This window comes from Pleurodeles waltl, chromosome 6 (genome assembly GCF_031143425.1).
Source record: "Pleurodeles waltl isolate 20211129_DDA chromosome 6, aPleWal1.hap1.20221129, whole genome shotgun sequence".
Classification (NCBI taxonomy): Eukaryota; Metazoa; Chordata; class Amphibia; order Caudata; family Salamandridae; genus Pleurodeles; species Pleurodeles waltl.
In genome coordinates, this window is record NC_090445.1 from 83,106,248 (window position 1) to 83,123,756 (window position 17,509).

The 17,509-nt window shown below is 49.6% G+C and overlaps 1 non-coding gene across 1 annotated transcript; it reads left to right on the forward strand.

Annotated features, from left to right (window-relative positions):
* The first annotated feature begins 368 nt into the window (after nt 1–368).
* TRNAN-AUU (transfer RNA asparagine (anticodon AUU)) lies at nt 369–441 on the forward strand. Its single transcript has one exon. It is a non-coding gene; the product is annotated as a tRNA-Asn (tRNA).
* Nucleotides 442–17,509: the final 17,068 nt, after the last annotated feature.

Genomic DNA, 17,509 nt, shown 5'->3' on the forward strand with positions numbered 1-17,509 from the left:
TGGGGAAGATACTGCTCTTGAATGTGGCACCTTACACCGCTCGGCCATTCCGGCAGCCTCCGGAACACGCCTCTGGAGGTTGACTGCCACCTCACGAAACAGGGAGAGTTCACACTGTTCTCTACTGGACATTTAAATATGTGCCCAGAGACAGGTTGAGAGGACAGATGCATGTATGTACCAGAGTGAGCTCCAGAGAGACTGATGGGGACATAAGACTGGGGTAGAGCGAGAGATGGAGAAAGAGAAAGGTGCCTGTGTCGAGTCAGCAGCAGAGAAAATGAAACAAAGGGGCCTCCTGGGATAACCACACACTACTTCCCCACAAAGAACACACAGAGGGTGTGTGAAATGACACAGGCACAGCAGCCCGGCTAGCTCAGTCGGTAGAGCATGAGACTATTAATCTCAGGGTCGTCGGTTTGAGCCCCACGTTGGGCGTGATGCTTTTTAAAGGCTTCTCCATTTTCGGGTTTAACATTAACCCTCACCTTTTTCAGATATTTCGCTGAGGCTTAAAACTACACACACACACATCCTGCACTTTGCCTCATGATTCCCACAGGACTCCACACAACGCAGCACTTCCCGCTCTGGGAGGCGCCGCTGGGAGCGGTCCTAGGCTGAGCCTTTCCTGCGCCCTTTCCTAGCCTGAGCCGCCCGTGCTTACAGCGAGCTCGGAGTCCGCTCCGGTCCGTCCTGTCCCCGCCCCATTCTTTCAAAAAGAGGAGTTTAAGGTCTCATCCCCGCTGGTGTTATGATTAAAGTAGGTATGAAAACTACTTTATGTCGGCAGCGGGATTTGATCACAGGACTGGGGAAGATACTGCTCTTGAATGTAGCAACTTACACCGCTCAGCCATTCCGGCAGCCACCAAAACACGGCTCTGGAGGATGACTGCCACCTCGCGAAACAGGGAGAGTTCACTCTGTTCTCTACTGGACATTTAAGTATGTGCCCAGAGACAGGTTGAGAGGACAGATGCTTGTATGTACCAGAGTGAGCTCCAGAGAGACTGATGGGGACATAATACTGGGGTACAGCGAGAGATGGAGAAAGAGAAAGGTGGCTGTGTCGAGTCAGCAGCAGAGAAAATGAAACAAAGGGGCCTCCTGTGATAACCACACACTACTTCCTCACAAAGAACACACAGAGGGTGTGTGAAATGTCATAGGCACAGCAGCCCGGCTAGCTTAGTCGGTAGAGCATGAAACTCTTAATCTCATGGTCGTGGGTTCGAGCCCCACAGTGGGCGTGATGCTTTTTAAAGGCTTTTCCATTTTCGGGTTTAACATTAACTCTCACCTTTTTTAGATCTTTCGCTGAGGCTTAAAACTACACACACACACACACATCCTGCAGTTTGTCTCATGATTCCCACAGGACTCCACACAACGCAGCACTTCCCGCCCTGGGAGGCGCCGCTGGGAGCAGTCCTAAGCCGAGCCTTTCCTGTGCCATTTCCTAGCCTGAGCCGCCCGCGCTTACAGCGAGCTCGGAGTCCGCTCCGGTCCGTCCTGTCCCCCCCATCCTTTCAAAAAGAGGAGTTTAAGGTCTCATCCCCACTGGTGTTATGATTAAAGTAGGTATGAAAACTACTTTATGTCGGCAGCGGGACTTGATCACAGGACTGAGGAAGATCCTGCTCTTGAATGTGGCACCTTACACTGCTCGGCCATTCCGGCAGCCTCCGGAACACGGCTCTGGAAGCTGACTGCCACCTCGCGAAACAGGGAGAGTTCACACTGTTCTCTACTGGACATTTAAGTATGTGCCCAGAGACAGGTTGAGAGGACAGATGCATATATGTACCAGAGTGAGCTCCAGAGAGACTGATGAGGACATAAGACTGGGGTAGAGCGAGTGATGGAGAAAGAGAAAGGTGCCTGTGTCGAGTCAGCAGCAGACAAAATGAAACAAAGGGGCCTCTTGGGATAATCACACACTACTTCCTCACAAAGAACACACAGAGGGTGTGTGAAATGACATAAGCACAGCAGCCTGGCTAGCTCAGTCGATAGAGCATGAGACTCTTCATCTCAGGGTCGTGGTTTCGAGCCCCACGTTGGGTGTGATGCTTTTTAAAGGCTTCTCCATTTTCGGGTTTAACATTAACTCTCACCTTTTTCAGATATTTCGCTGAGGCTTAAAACTACACACACACGTATCCTGCAGTTTGCCTCACGATTCCCATAGGACTCCACACAACGCAGCACTTCCCGCCCTGGGAGGCGCCGCTAGAAGCGGTACTAGGCCGAGCCTTTTCTGCGCCCTTTCCTAGCCTGAGCCGCCCGTGCTTACAGCGAGCTCGGAGTCCGCTCCGGTCCGTCCTGTTCCCCCCCCCCATCCTTTCAAAAAGAGGAGTTTAAGGTCTCATCCCTGCTGGTGTTATGATTAAAGTAGGTATGAAAGCTACTTTATGTCGGCAGCGGGATTTGATCAGAGGACTGGGGAAGATACTGCTCTTGAATGTGGCACCTTACACCGCTCGGCCATTCCGGCAGCATTCGGAACACTGCTCTGGAGGCTGACTGCCACCTCGCGAAACAGGGAGAGTTCACACTGTTCTCTACTGGACATTTAAGCATGTGTCCAGAGACAGGTTGAGGACAGATGCATGTATGTACTAGAGTGAGCTCCAGAGAGACTGATGGGGACATAAGACTGGAGTAGAGCGAGAGATGGAGAAAGAGAAAGGTGCCTGTGTCGAGTCAGCAGCAGAGAAAATGAAACAAAGGGGCCTCCTTGGATAACCACACACTACTGCCTCACAAAGAACACACAGAGAGTGTGTGAAATGACATAGGGACAGCAGCCTGGCTAGCTCAGTCGGTAGAGCATGAGACTCTTAGGCTCAGGGTCGTGGTTTCGAGCCTCACGTTGGCCGTGATGCTTTTTAAAGGCTTCTCCATTTTCGGGTTTAACATTAACTCTCACCTTTTTCAGATATTTCGCTGAGGCTTAAAACTACACACACACACACATCCTGCAGTTTGCCTCACGATTCCCACAGGACTCCACACAATGCAGCACTTCCCGCCCTGGGAGGCGTCGCTGGGAGCGGTCCTAGGCCGAGCCTTTCCTGTGCCCTTTCCTAGCCTTAGCCGCCCGTGCTTGCAGCGAGCTCGGAGTCCGCTCCGGTCCGTCCTGTACCCCCCCCCATCCTTTCAAAAAGAGGAGTTTAAGGTCTCATCCCCGATGGTGTTATGATTAAAGTAGGTATGAAAACTACTTAATGTCGGCAGCAGTATTTGATCACGGGACTGGGGAAGATACTGCTCTTGAATGTGGCGCCTTACACCACTCGGCCATTCCGGCAGCCTGCGGAACACCGCTCTGGAGGCTGACTTCCACCTCGCGAAACAGGGAGAGTTCACACTGTTCTCTACTGGACATTTAAGTATGTGCCCAGAGACAGGTTGAGAGGACAGATGCATGTATGTACCAGAGTGAGCTCCAGAGAGACTGATGGGGACATAAGACTGGGGTAGAGCCAGAGATGGAGTAAGAGAAAGGTGCCTGTGTCGAGTCAGCAGCAGAGAAAATGAAACAAAGGGGCCTCCTAAGATAACCACACACTACTTCCTCACAAAGAACACACAGAGGGTGTGTGAAATGACATAAGCACAGCAACCCGGCTAGCTGAGTCGGTAGAACACGAGACTCTTAATTTCAGGGTCGTGGGTTCGAGCCCCACGTTGCGCGTGATGCTTTTTAAAGGCTTCTCCATTTTCGGGTTTAACATTAACTCTCACCTTTTTCAGATATTTTGCTGAGGCTTAAAACTACACACACACACACATCCTGCAGTTTGCCTCACGATTCCCACAGGACTCCACACAACGCAGCACTTTCCGTCCTGGGAGGCGCCGCTGGGAGCAGTCCTAGGCCGAGCCTTTCCTGCGCCCTTTCCTAGCCTGAGCCGCCTGTGCTTACAGCGAGCTCGGAGTCCGCTCCGGTCCGTCCTGTCCCCCCCCCCCCCACCCTTTCAAAAAGAGGAGTTTAAGGTCTTATCCCTGCTGGTGTTATGATTAAAGTAGGTATGAAAACTACTTTATGTCAGCAGCAGGATTTGATCACAGGACTGGGGAAAATACTGCTCTTGAATGTGGCACCTTACACCGCTCGGCCATTCCGGCATCATTCAGAACACGGCTCAGAAGGCTGACTGCCACCTCGCGAAACAGAGAGAGTTCACACTGTTCTCTACTGGACATTTAAGTATGTGCCCAGAGACAGGTTGAGAGGACAGATGCATGTATGTGCCAGATTGAGCTCCAGAGAGACTGATGGGGACATAAAACTGGGGTAGAGCGAGAGATGGAGAAAGAGAAAGGTGCCTGTGTCGAGTCAGCAGCAGAGAAAATGAAACAAAGGGGCCTCTTGGGATAATCACACACTACTTCCTCACAAAGAACACACAGAGGGTGTGTGAAATGACATAGGCACAGCAGCCCGACTAGCTCAGTCTGTAGAGCATGAGAATCTTAATCTCAGGGTTGTGGGTTCGAGCCGCATGTTGGGCGTGATGCTTTTTAAAGGCTTCTCCATTTTCGGGTTTAACATTAACTCTGACCTTTTTCAGATATTTCGCTGAGGCTTAAAACTACACACACACACACATCCTGCAGTTTGCCTCACGATTCCCACAGGACTCCACACAACGCAGCACTTCCCGCCCTGGGATGCGCCGCTGGGAGCGGTCCTAGGCCGAGCCTTTCCTGCGCCCTTTCCTAGCCTGAGCCGCCCGTGCTTACAGCGACCTCGGAGTCCGCTCCGGTCCGTCCTGTCCCCCCACCATCCTTTCAAAAAGAGGAGTTTAATTTCTCATCCCCGCTGGTGTTATGATTAAAGTAGGTATGAAAACTTCTTTATGTCAGCAGCGGGATTTGATTACAGGACTAGGGAAGATACTGCTCTTGAATGTGGCGCCTTTCACCACTCGGACATTCCGGCAGCCTGCGGAACACAGCTCTGGAGGCTGACTGCCACCTCGCGAAACAGGGAGAGTTCACACTGTTCTCTACTGGACATTCAAGTATGTGCCCAGAGACAGGTTGAGAGGACAGATGCATGTATGTACCAGAGTGAGCTCCAGAGAGACTGATGGGGACATAAGACTGGGGTAGAGCGAGAGATGGAGAAAGAGAAAGGTGCCTGTGTCGAGTCAGCAGCAGAGAAAATGAAACAAAGGGGCCTCCTGGGATAACCACACACTACTTCCTCACAAAGAACACACAGACGGTGTGTGAAATGACATAGGCACAGTATCCCGGCTAGCTCAGTCGGTAGAGCATGCGACTCTTAATGTCAGGGTTGTGGGTTTGAGCCCCACGTTGCGCGTGATGGTTTTTAAAGGCTTCTCCATTTTCTGGTTTAACATTAACTCTCACCTTTTTCAGATATTTCGCTGAGGCTTAAACTACACACACAGACACATCCTGCAGTTTGCCTCACGATTCCCACAGGACTCCACACAACGCAGCACTTCCCGCCCTGGGAGGCACCACTGGGAGCGGTCCTAGGCCGAGCCTTTCCTAGCCTGAGCCGCCCGTGCTTACAGCGAGCTCGGAGTCCGCTCCGGTTCATCCTGTCCCCACCCATCCTTTCAAAAAGAGGAGTTTAAGGTCTCATCCCCGCTGGTGTTATGATTAAAGTAGGTCTGAAAACTACTTTATGTCAGCAGCGGTATTTGATCACGGGACTGGGGAAGATACTGCTTTTGAATGGGGCACCTTACACCGCTCGGCCATTCCGGCATCCTCCGGAACGCGGGTCTGGAGGCTGACTACCACCTCGCGAAACACGGAGAGTTCACACTGTTCTCTACTGGACATTTAAGTATGTGCCCAGAGACAGGTTGAGATAACAGATGCATGTATGTACCAGAGGGAGCTCCAGAGAGACTGATGGGGACATAAGACTGGGGTAGAGCGAGAGATGGAGAAAGAGAAAGGTGCCTGTGTCGAGTCAGCAGCAGAGAAAATGAAACAAAGGGGCCTCCTGGGATAACCACACACTACTTCCTCACAAAGAACACACAGAGGGTGTGTGAAATGACATAGGCACAGCACCCCGGCTAGCTCAGTCGGTAGAGCATGAGACTCTTAATCTCAGGGTTGTGGGTTTGAGCCCCATGTTGGGCGTGATGCTTTTTAAAGGCTTCTCCATTTTCGGGTTTTACATTAACTCTCACTTTTTTCAGAAATTTCGCTGAGGCTTAAAACTACACACACACACACATCCTGCAGTTTGCCTCACGATTCCCACAGGACTCCACACAACGCAGCACTTCCCTCCCTGGGAGGCGCCGCTGGGAGCGGTCCTAGGCCGAGCCTTTCCTGCGCCCTCTCCTAGCCTGAGCCGCCCGTGCTTACAGCGAGCTCGGAGTCCGCTCCGGTCTGTCCTGTCCCCCCCCATCCTTTCAAAAAGAGGAGTTTAAGGTCTCATCCCGCAGGTGTTATGATTAAAGTAGGTATGAAAACTACTTTATGTCGGCAGCGGTATTTGATCACAGGACTGGGGAAGATACTGCTCTTGAATGTGGCACCTTACACCGCTCGGCCATTCCGGCAGCCTCCGGAACACAGCTCTGGAGGCTGACTGGCACCTCGCGAAACAGGGAGAGTTCACACTGTTCTCTACTGGACATTTAAGTATGTGCCCAGAGACAGGTTGAGAGGACAGATGCATGTATGTACCAGATTGAGCTCCAGAAAGACTGATGGGGACATAAGACTGGGTTACAGCGAGAGATGGAGAAAGAGAAAGGTGCCTGTGTCGAGTCAGCAGCAGAGAAAATGAAACAAAGGGGCCTCCTGGGATAACCACACACTACTTCCTCACAAAGAACACACAGAGGGTGTGTGAAATGACATAGGCACGGCAGCCCGGCTAGCTCAGTCGGTAGAGCATGAGACTCTTAATCTCAGGATTGTCGGTTCAAGCCCCATGTTGGGCGTGATGCTTTTTAAAGGCTTCTCCATTTTCGGGTTTAACATTAACTCTCACCTTTTTCAGATATTTCGCTGAGGCTTAAAACTACACACACACACATCCTGCAGTTTGCCTCACGATTCCCACAGGACTCCACACAACGCAGCACTTCCCGCCCTGGGAGGCGCCGCTGGGAGCCGTCCTAGGCCGAGCCTTTCCTGCGCCCTTTCCTAGCCTGAGCCGCCCGTGCTTACAGCGAGGTCGGAGTCAGCTCCGGTACGTCCTGTCCCCCCCCATCCTTTCAAAAAGAGGAGTTTAATGTCTCATCCCCGCTGGTGTTTATGATTAAAGTAGGTATGAAAACTACTTTATGTCAGCAGCAGGATTTGTTCACGGGATTGGAGGAGATACTGCTCTTGAATGGGGCACCTTACACCGCTCGGCCATTCCGGCAGCCTCTGGAACACGGCTCTGGAGGCTGACTGCCACCTCGCGAAACAGGGAGAGTTCACACTGTTCTCTACTGGACATTTAAGCATGTGCCCAGAGACAGGTAGAGAGGACAGATGCATGTATGTACCAGAGTGAGCTCCAGAGAGACTGATGGGGACATAAGACTGGGGTAGAGCGAGAGATGGAGAAAGAGAAAGGTGCCTGTGTCGAGTCAGCAGCAGAGAAAATGAAACAAAGGGGCCTCCTGGGATAACCACACACTACTTCCTCACAAAGAACACACAGAGGGTGTGTGAAATGACATAGGCACAGCAGCCCGGCTAGCTCAGTTGGTAGAGCATGAGACTCTTAATCTCAAGGTCGTGGCTTCGAGCCCCACGTTGGGTGTGATGCTTTTTAAAGGCTTCTCCATTTTTGGGTTTAACATAAACTCTCACCTTTTTCAGATATTTCGCTGAGGCTTAAAAGTACACACACACACACACACACACATCCTGCAGTTTGCCTCACGATTCCCACAGGACTCCACACAACGCAGCACTTCCCGCCCTGGGAGTCACCGCTGGGAGCAGTCCTAGGCCGAGCCTTTCCTGCGCCCTTTCCTAGCCTGAGCCGCCCGTGCTTACAGCGAGCTCGGAGTCCGCTACGGTCCGTCCTGTCCCCCCCCATCCTTTCAAAAAGAGGAGTTTAAGGTCTCATCCCGCTGGTGTTATGATTAGAGTAGGTATGAAAACTACTTTATGTCGGCAGCGGTATTTGATCACAGGACTGGAGAAGATACTGCTCTTGAGTGTTGCGCCTTACACCATTCTGCCATTCCGGCAGCCTCCGGAGCACGGCTCTGGAGGCTGACTGCCACCTCGCGAAACAGGGAGAGTTCACACTGTTCTCTACTGGACATTTAAGTATGTGCCCAGAGACAGGTTGAGAGGACAGATGCATGTATGTACCAGAGTGAGCTCCAGAGAGACTGATGGGGACATAAGACTGGGGTAGAGCGAGAGATGGAGAAAGAGAAAGGTGCCTATGTCGAGTCAGCAGCAGAGAAAATGAAACAAAGGGGCATCCTGGGATAACCACACACTACTTCCTCACAAAGAACACACAGAGGGTGTGTGAAATGACATAGGCACAGCAGCCCGGCTAGCTCAGTCGGTAGAGCATGAGACTCTTAATCTCAGGGTCGTTGGTTTGAGCCCCACATTGGGCGTGATGCTTTTTTAAGGCTTCTCCATTTTCGGGTTTAACATTAATTCTCACCTTTTTCAGATATTTCGCTGAGGCTTAAAACTACACACACACACATCCTGCAGTTTGCCTCACGATTCCCACAGGACTCCACACAACGCAGCACTTCCCGCCCTGGGAGGTGCCGCTGGGAGCGGTCCTAGGCCGAGCCTTTCCTGCGCCCTTTCCTAGCCTGAGCCGCCCGTGCTTATAGCGAGCTCGGAGTCCGCTCCGGTCCGTCCTGTCCCCCCCCCATCCTTTCAAAAAGAGGAGTTTAAGGTCTCATCCCCGCTGGTGTTATGATTAAAGTAGGTATGGAAAATACTTTATGTCAGAAGCGGGATTCGACCACGGGACTGGGGAAGATATTGCTCTTGAATGTGGCACCTTACACCGCTCGGCCATTCCGGCAGCCTGCGGAACACGCCTCTGGAGGCTGACTGCCACCTCGCGAAACAGGGAGAGTTCACACTGTTCTCTACTGGACATTTAAGTATGTGCCCAGAGACAGGTTGAGAGGACAGATGCATGTATGTACCAGAGTGAGCTCCAGAGAGACTGATGAGGACATAAGACTGGGATAGAGCGAGAGATGGAGAAAGAGAAAGGTGCCTGTGTCGAGTCAGCAGCAGAGAAAATGAAACAAAGGGGCCTCCTGGGATAACCACACACTACTTCCTCACAAAGAACACACAGAGGGTGTGTGAAATGACATAGGTACAGCAACCTGGCTAGCTCAGTCGGTAGAGGGTGAGACTCTTACTCTCAGGTTCGTGGGTTCGAGCCCTTCATGTTGTGCGTGATGCTTTTTAAAGGCTTCTCCATTTTCGGGTTTATCATTAACTCTCACCTTTTTCAGATATTTCGCTGAGGCTTAAAACTACACACACACACATCCTGCATTTTGCCTCACGATTCCCACAGGACTCCACACAACGCAGCACTTCCCGCCCTGGGAGGCGCCGCTGGGAGCGGTTCTAGGCTGAACCTTTCCTGCGCCCTTTCCTAGCCTGAGCCGCCCGTGCTTACAACGAGCTCGGAGTCCGCTCCGGTCCGTCCTGTCCCCCCCCCCCCCCCATCCTTTCAAAAAGAGGAGTTTAAGGTCTCATCCCTGCTGGTGTTATGATTAAAGTAGGTATGAAAACTACTTTATGGCGGCAGCAGGATTTGATCACGGGACTGTGGAAGATACTGCTCTTGAAGGTGGCACCTTACACCGCTCAGCCATTCCGGCAGCCTCCGGAACACAGCTCTGGAGGCTGACTGCCACCTCGCGAAACAGGGAGAGTTCACACTGTTCTCTGCTGGACATTTAAGTATGTGCCCAGAGACAGGTTGAGAGGACAGATGCATGTATGTACCAGATTGAGCTCCAGAGAGACTGATGGGGACATAAGACTGGGGTAGAGCGAGAGATGGAGAAAGAGAAAGGTGCCTGTGTCGAGTCAGCAGCAGAGAAAATGAAACAAAGGGGCCTCCTGGAATAACCACACACTACTTCCTCACAAAGAACACCCAGAGGGTGTGTGAAATGACATAGTCACAGCAGCCCGGCTACCTCAGTCGGTAGAGCATGAGACTGTTAATCTCAGGGTCGTCGGTTTAAGCCCCACGTTGGGCGTGATGCTTTTTAAAGGCTTCTCCATTTTCGGGTTTAACATTAACTCTCACCTTTTTCAGATATTTCGCTGAGGCTTAAAACTACACACACACACATCCTGCACTTTGCCTCATGATTCCCACAGGACTCCACACAACTCAGCACTTCCCGCCCTGGGAGGCGCCGCTGGGAGCGGTCCTAGGCCGAGCCTTTCCTGCGCCCTTTCCTAGCCTGAGCCGCCCGTGCTTACAGCGAGCTCAGAGTCCGCTCCAGTCCGTCCTGTTCCCCCCCCCATTCCTTTCAAAAAGAGGAGTTTAATTTCTCATCCCCGCTGGTGTTATGATTAAAGTAGGTATGAAAAACTACTTTATGTCGGCAGCAGGATTTGATCACGGGACTGGGGAAGATACTGCTCTTGAAAATGGCACCTTACACCGCTCGGCCATTCCGGCAGCCTCCGAAACAAGGTTCTGGAGGCTGACTGCCACCACGCGAAACAGGGAGAGTTCACACTGTTCTCTACTGGACATTTAAGTATGTGCCCAGAGACAGGTTGAGATAACAGATGCATGTATGTACCAGAGTGAGCTCCAGAGAGACTGATGGGGACATAAGACTGGGGTAGAGCGAGAGATGGAGAAAGAGAAAGGTGCCTGTGTCGACTCAGCAGAAGAGAAAATGAAACAAAGGGGCCTCCTGGGATAACCACACACTACTTCCTCACAATGAACACACAGAGGGTGTGTGAAATCTCACAGGTACAGCAGCCTGGCTAGCTCAGTCGGTAGAGCATGAGACTCTTAATCTCAGGGTCGTTGTTTCGAGACCCATGTTGGGCGTGATGCTTTTTAAAGGCTTCTCCATTTTCAGGTTTAACATAAACTCTCACCTTTTTCAGATATTTTGCTGAGGCTTAAAACTACACACACACACACATCCTGGAGTTTGCCTCACGATTCCCACAGGATTCCACACAACACAGCATTTCCCGCCCTGGGAGGCGCCGCTGGGAGCAGTCCTAGGCCGAGCCTTTCCTGCGCCCTTTCCTAGCCTGAGCCGCACGTGCTTACAGCGAGCTCTGAGTCCGCTCGGGTCCGTCCTGTCCCCCCCCCCATCCTTTCAAAAAGAGGAGTTTAAGGTCTCATCACCGCTGGTGTTGTGATTAAAGTAGGTATGAAAACTACTTTATGTCAGCAGCGGGATTTGATCACAGGACTGGGGAAAATACCACTCTTGAATGCAGCGCCTTACACCGCTCGGCCATTACGGCAGCCTGCAGGACACTGCTCTGGAGGCTGACTGCCACCTCGCGAAACAGGGAGAGTTCGCACTGTTCTCTACTGGACATTTAAGTATGTGCCCAGAGACAGGTTGACAGGACAGATGCATGTATGTACCAGAGTGAGCTCCAGAGAGACTGATGGGGACATAAGACTGGGGTAGAGCGAGAGATGGAGAAAGAGAAAGGTGCCTGTGTCGAGTCAGCAGCAGAGAAAATGAAACAAAGAGGCCTCCTGGGATAACCACACACTACTTCCTCACAAAGAACACACAGAGGGTGTGTGAAATGATAAAAGCACAGCAGCCCAGCTAGCTCAGTCGGTAGAGCATGAGACTCTTAATCTCAGGGTCGTGGATTTGAGCCCCACGTTGGGCGCGATGCTTTTTAAAGGCTTCTCCATTTTCGGGTTTAACATTAACTCTCACCTTTTTCAGATATTTCGCTGAGGCTTAAAACTACACACACACACATCCTGCAGTTTGCCTCACGATTCCCACAGGACTCCACACAACGCAGCACTTCCCGCCCTGGGAGGCGCCGCTGGGAGCGGTCCTAGGCCGAGCCTTTCCTGCGCCCTTTCCTAGCCTGAGCCGCCCGTGCTTACAGCGAGCTCGGAGTCCGCTCCGGTCCGTCCTGTCCCCCCCCATCCTTTCAAAAAGAGGAGTTTAAAGTCTCATCCCCGCTGGTGTTATGATAAACGTAGGTATGAAAACTACTTTATGTCAGCAGCGGGATTTGAGAAAGGGACTGGGGAAGATATTGCTCTTGAATGTGGCACCTTACACCGCTCGGCCATTCCGGCAGCCTCCGGAACACAGCTCTGGAGGCTGACTGCCACCTCACGAAACAGGGAGAGTTCGCACTGTTCTCTACTGGACATTTAAGTATGTGCCCAGAGACAGGTTGAGAGGACAGATGCATGTATGTACCAGAGTGAGCTCCAGAGGGACTGATGGGGACATAAGACTGGGGTAGAGCGAGAGATGGAGAAAGAGAAAGGTGCCTGTGTCGAGTCAGCAGCAGAGAAAATTAAACAAAGGGGCCTCCTGTGATAACCACACACTACTTCCTCACAAAGAACACACAGAGGGTGTGTGAAATGACATAAGCACAGCAGCCCGGCTAGCTCAGTCGGTAGAGCATGAGACTCTTAATCTCAGGGTCGTAGGTTTGAGCCCCACGTTGCGCGTGATTCTTTTTAAAGGCTTCTCCATTTTCGGGTTTAACATTAACTCTCACCTTTTTCAGATATTTTGCTGAGGCTTAAAACTACACACTCACACATCCTGCAGTTTGCCTCACGATTCCCACAGGACTCCACACAACGTAGCACTTCCCGCCCTGTGAGGCGCCGCTGGGAGCAGCCCTAGGCTGAGCCTTTCCTGCGCCCTTTCCTAGCCTGAGCCGCCCGTGCTTACAGCGAGCTCGGAGTCCGCTACGGTCCGTCCTGTCCCCCCCCCATCCTTTCAAAAAGAGGAGTTTAAGGTCTCATCCCCGCTGGTGTTATGATTTGTTAGAGGGAAATCTGTTAACAAAATGAGACAGATCAATTTGACACAATAATATAGGTTTAATCGATTTTCAGCTGGGAACAACAGGCAGTCTCAACATAGAGGCCATGACTGAAGTTCAAAGTTCTGGTTCAAACACCAGTAGCATTTATACTGTAAAAACTACAAAAAACTGTGGTGAAGAGTTCACCATTGACGTAAGCAACTACAAGCAGTACAGATAAGATAATGAGGTGCCTCTGGAAAGAAGCACATGCACTTGTTGGCCTCATGGGTGGGTAAGTTACACTGACGTCATTCACCATATCTTTCTTTTTGCACAACAAGAGATTATATGTTGCGTGCTGCTCATGGTAGCCCTGCCTTTCAACTACTTATCTGACCCTTTACACAATTCCCCTTAACACAATATGAATGACTTGTGGTTTTTAGGACCCCTGTGCTAAGGAAGGATACACCCTTCTGTTCCACCCTGTTCATGCTGAGTGAACATTATGAAAGCAACAGTTGGTGCAGCTTTAAAGAAAAACTCTCATTCTAATGTGGCTGGGGCTTCTTGTGTGTTTCAGCACAGCTAACTTAACAATGCAGCATGTATATATGTTTCCTAACTAATAAGTGTTTGTTTGTCCTAAATATGACCTGTCTTTTCTATTGAACCCACAGTCTGTCTTTTTTAAACATGTCATGTATTAAGCCTTTCACTACTTACATTGGTTTACAACTATCTAGCCTAAAATGCTTGTATTGGGTTTTGGGAATTTATGTTTGTTTGTATGTGATGTATTACTATTCTTCCTACATCATTCCTCCCTCTAGTTGATTATTCAACTACGTTTCCTACCTTCCTATCTATTAATGAAATTAGGGGAATCATCCCATACCCACTACTCTGTCCCTACCAATTTAGCTGTCATCCTTTTGCAACATGCTATTATTACCTGTAAAATAAGACACATGAAAAGCAACAACACAATCAAAGGCAACAAGGCCTTGAACAACCCCGACATCCAGGATGGCACCCATTCGAACCAGCCCTCAAACCACCTATCAGCGGCACCCCCCTCATCGATCATTTTCTTTTGTAGATCGTGCAATGTCTGAATGGCCTGAGTTAATGTCCCATTGTCTGCATCATTGGCCGGCACATAAGTACAACAGGCCGATCCAATCTTCTTACACACCCCTCCTTCCATGGCCGTCATTAAATCAAGTACATATCTGTGTTGTATTATCATCAGCCTAAGGGCTCGAAGTTCTTCCTTGATAGCATTGAATCCATCTTCAGTTGCATTTATGGTCTTCATCAATTCAAAGCGCGTGATCTGCAGCCAGCGTGCAGTTGCCTTCGCCTGAATGAATGGTAGGATGCTACCAAAAAAGATTTGGGCATCATTAAATAGTCTGTGTTCCTGTGGAACATCTTTCCACACTTCAGTACCAAGAAACTCAGCAGCTCGTTTTGTCCGGTAATGGTGAAGCAAGGTTGTTGGACGGCTCATGGGATGGTCATGTAACTGAGAGATGTCCACACCTGGTATTACCAGGGAGGGGATGTGCAAAGTCACTAGGGAACAGAGGCCATTCCAGTTCGGGGGTAGTTGCATGTGGAGCCGGGCCCCACACATCCAGTAGTGATCCATAAGGCTGGAGGTGCCGCCCTGCATATCAGCGTTGTAGGTGGTGATGTTGCAGTTGAGGTTACTCCCCACCTTCACTGTCCCTTTCCCTCTGAAACAAAGAGAAAAATGTGTTAATTTCATTGCTATTGTAGGGTGTATGGTAGTCCCTGTCCATGTATATCTCTGTATGTTCGCATCCCATATTTCCTGACATTGACCTATTATCTTATTAAAGCTTAGTGGACCTTGTGTCTTGGTACCATTCCATAATGATATTGCTCTACATGTGAACTTGGCCTCGGTATGCCATTTATCATGGGCAAATACTGATCCTGTGATACTAAGAACTGGCCTGCCTGCGCAATCAGGGGGCAGTGGTTCAGCTAAATAGTTGCTACATTCAGATGATGGGTAAGACCTTCCAAAAATACCTCGACGTAATACCCATATTTCCCAATCTGGGTGTAACATTGTTTGCCCTGCTTCCTTCATTCTTGATATCTCTTCCATTATCTCTTGTTTTTCTGTCAGGACTTGTAGGACTTCTGGGGTGGTGTCAAATCTAGTTGTGTTAACTCGTGCAGTAGCAGGACTAACGTGAGTTGGCTGTAGCTGTGCTCTCATTCTGCATAAAAATAGGTGCAGGAGACAATGTGTAATGTTTGGGGATACCTCTTTAGGGAGATGCAAGTTATCTACTCCAGCAGCATGGGGGATGAGAGAGCATACATAACAACTGGTGTTGGATGTGGATGTGCCTATACTGTGCATGTGCTGATACCACACATTGTCAAACAAAGCAATATGGAGAGGGTGATGGTCAGTATCATTATCAACAGTTCTACGCATGCGTGTAGTAATTGATATAGGATCAAAAAAATTTAAATATCCAAGGGCTAAAAGCAGCAATATCAGTGCAACAAGGAGGAAAAACAAACATAAAATACATAACTGAAAAGAAGAATTGTCTAAGATTGAAGCTTTAGAGGGAGGCTTTACTCCGGTTGCTTCTCCTGTTCTCCCCCCTCTTTTTCCTGCTCGGTGTCCAAAGGGATGGATGGCATGGTTGGGGCCAGGCAGATATCCTGGAGGTGGTACCATGGTTTGTGGCCTTGGACTTTCACTGCTGTAGTTGTGCTGTCTGTCACTGGGAAGGGTCCATTGAATTTGCAGTCCTTCCACTTTCTGACAAAATTGCGAATATATACTAAAGTTCCCAAAGGTAATGGTGTTTGTTGATCCTTTTCAGGAGATGCGTTGGCGCGCTTCTTGGCTGCACGTGTAACCTGTTTAGAGAAGAACTTTGCAACTTTGGTTAGCTCAGACATGTATTCATTCATTTCAGTTTGTACAACCTCAGGTGCACTCTCAGTCTCCAATTTATGTCTAGTTGATGGCACAAATGTGCTCATTGTTCTACCTGTCACTATTTGATGTGGAGTTAAATGATGATCTGATCCTGGGGTATTTCTCAAAGCAAAGAGTGCCAAAGGGAGGCAGTATAGCCATTTCTTCTTCAATGTCACACATAGTTTACTTATTCTGTTCTTGAGGAGGCCATTAAGGCGCTCCATAATTCCATTGCTTTGCGGATGATAAGGTGAGGACAATTTATGTGTTATTCCTAACAAGGTGGTGAGGTGAGAAAAGATATTATTGACAAAATGGGTGCCATTGTCCGATCTGATCCCCTCAGGGACACCCCATTGCGGTATTACCTCACAAATCAAAAAATTTGCAGCAGATTTGGCATCACAGTGAACACAAGATTCTGCTTCAATCCACCTTGAGAATGGGCAGACTACAACTATCAGATAGCGATAATGATTGCATCTGTCAATCATATCAATGTTGTCAATGTGCAGTTCCTTAAAGGGACCTTGTGGGCGAGGTATTGTGGAAGCTATTACCTTAGATGTGGGATTTAGTGAATACTGCTGGCACACTGTGCAGGTGTGTATGTACATTGTAATCATCTCATGTAAGTTAGGGACAAACCAATCCTGACGTATTTGGAGGGACATATTGTCTCTAGCAGTATGTGAAGGAAGATGTAGCTGGTTTAGAGCTATAAGTAGCAATGCTTGGGGCATGACAGGCTTCCCTGTTGATATTTGTCTGTATATTAAATCTGTTCCTGTCTGTGTGCATCCTCTGGCTTCCCACAACTGTTTCTCATGTTCTGGTGCATTTTCTTGTATCTCTCTTATATGCAGGTGAGCTGTCTCTGTGTAATGTCTGGATGCATTCAAAGAGTCTGAAGATGTCAATGTTTCACTAGCTAACAAAACTGTGGTATGTGTATCACTAAGAGGGTGTGTTGCTGCATCTTTGGCTGCCCAATCTGCCAGGGCATTTTCACGGGACACAAAATCCTGAGCATTAGTGTGGGCTGCGCATTTCACTACTGCAACTGCGTGTGGCAGTGTTAAAGCTTGTATCAAGTCCTCTAAAAGGGGGCGGTGCATGACAGGGCTTCCATCAGACTTGAGAAATCCCCGTCTATTCCACCGCATAATGCTGGAATGCACTGTTGTAGTTACATAGGCTGAATCAGAGTATACTGTTATTGTTTCTCCTTCCCCTTGTTTGAGGGCTGCCACTAAAGCTACTAATTCAGCAGCCTGGGCTGAATATTGAGATGGCAAAGTTATCTGTTCAGTTATCTGCAGTGTGTCTGAAGAGTTGTGCTGCATCGCTCTGACCACTGCAGCACCTGTATGTCTTACCCCTGTGTCCTGATCTATTGTGGAAGATCCATCCACAAAATACACAACACTACCTGGAATGGGGTCTTCTGTTGCTTGGCTACACTCATCTGGAGTATATGTGGCACAATCATGGGCATCATCGTCAGTGTCTGAAATGGGGTGTGCA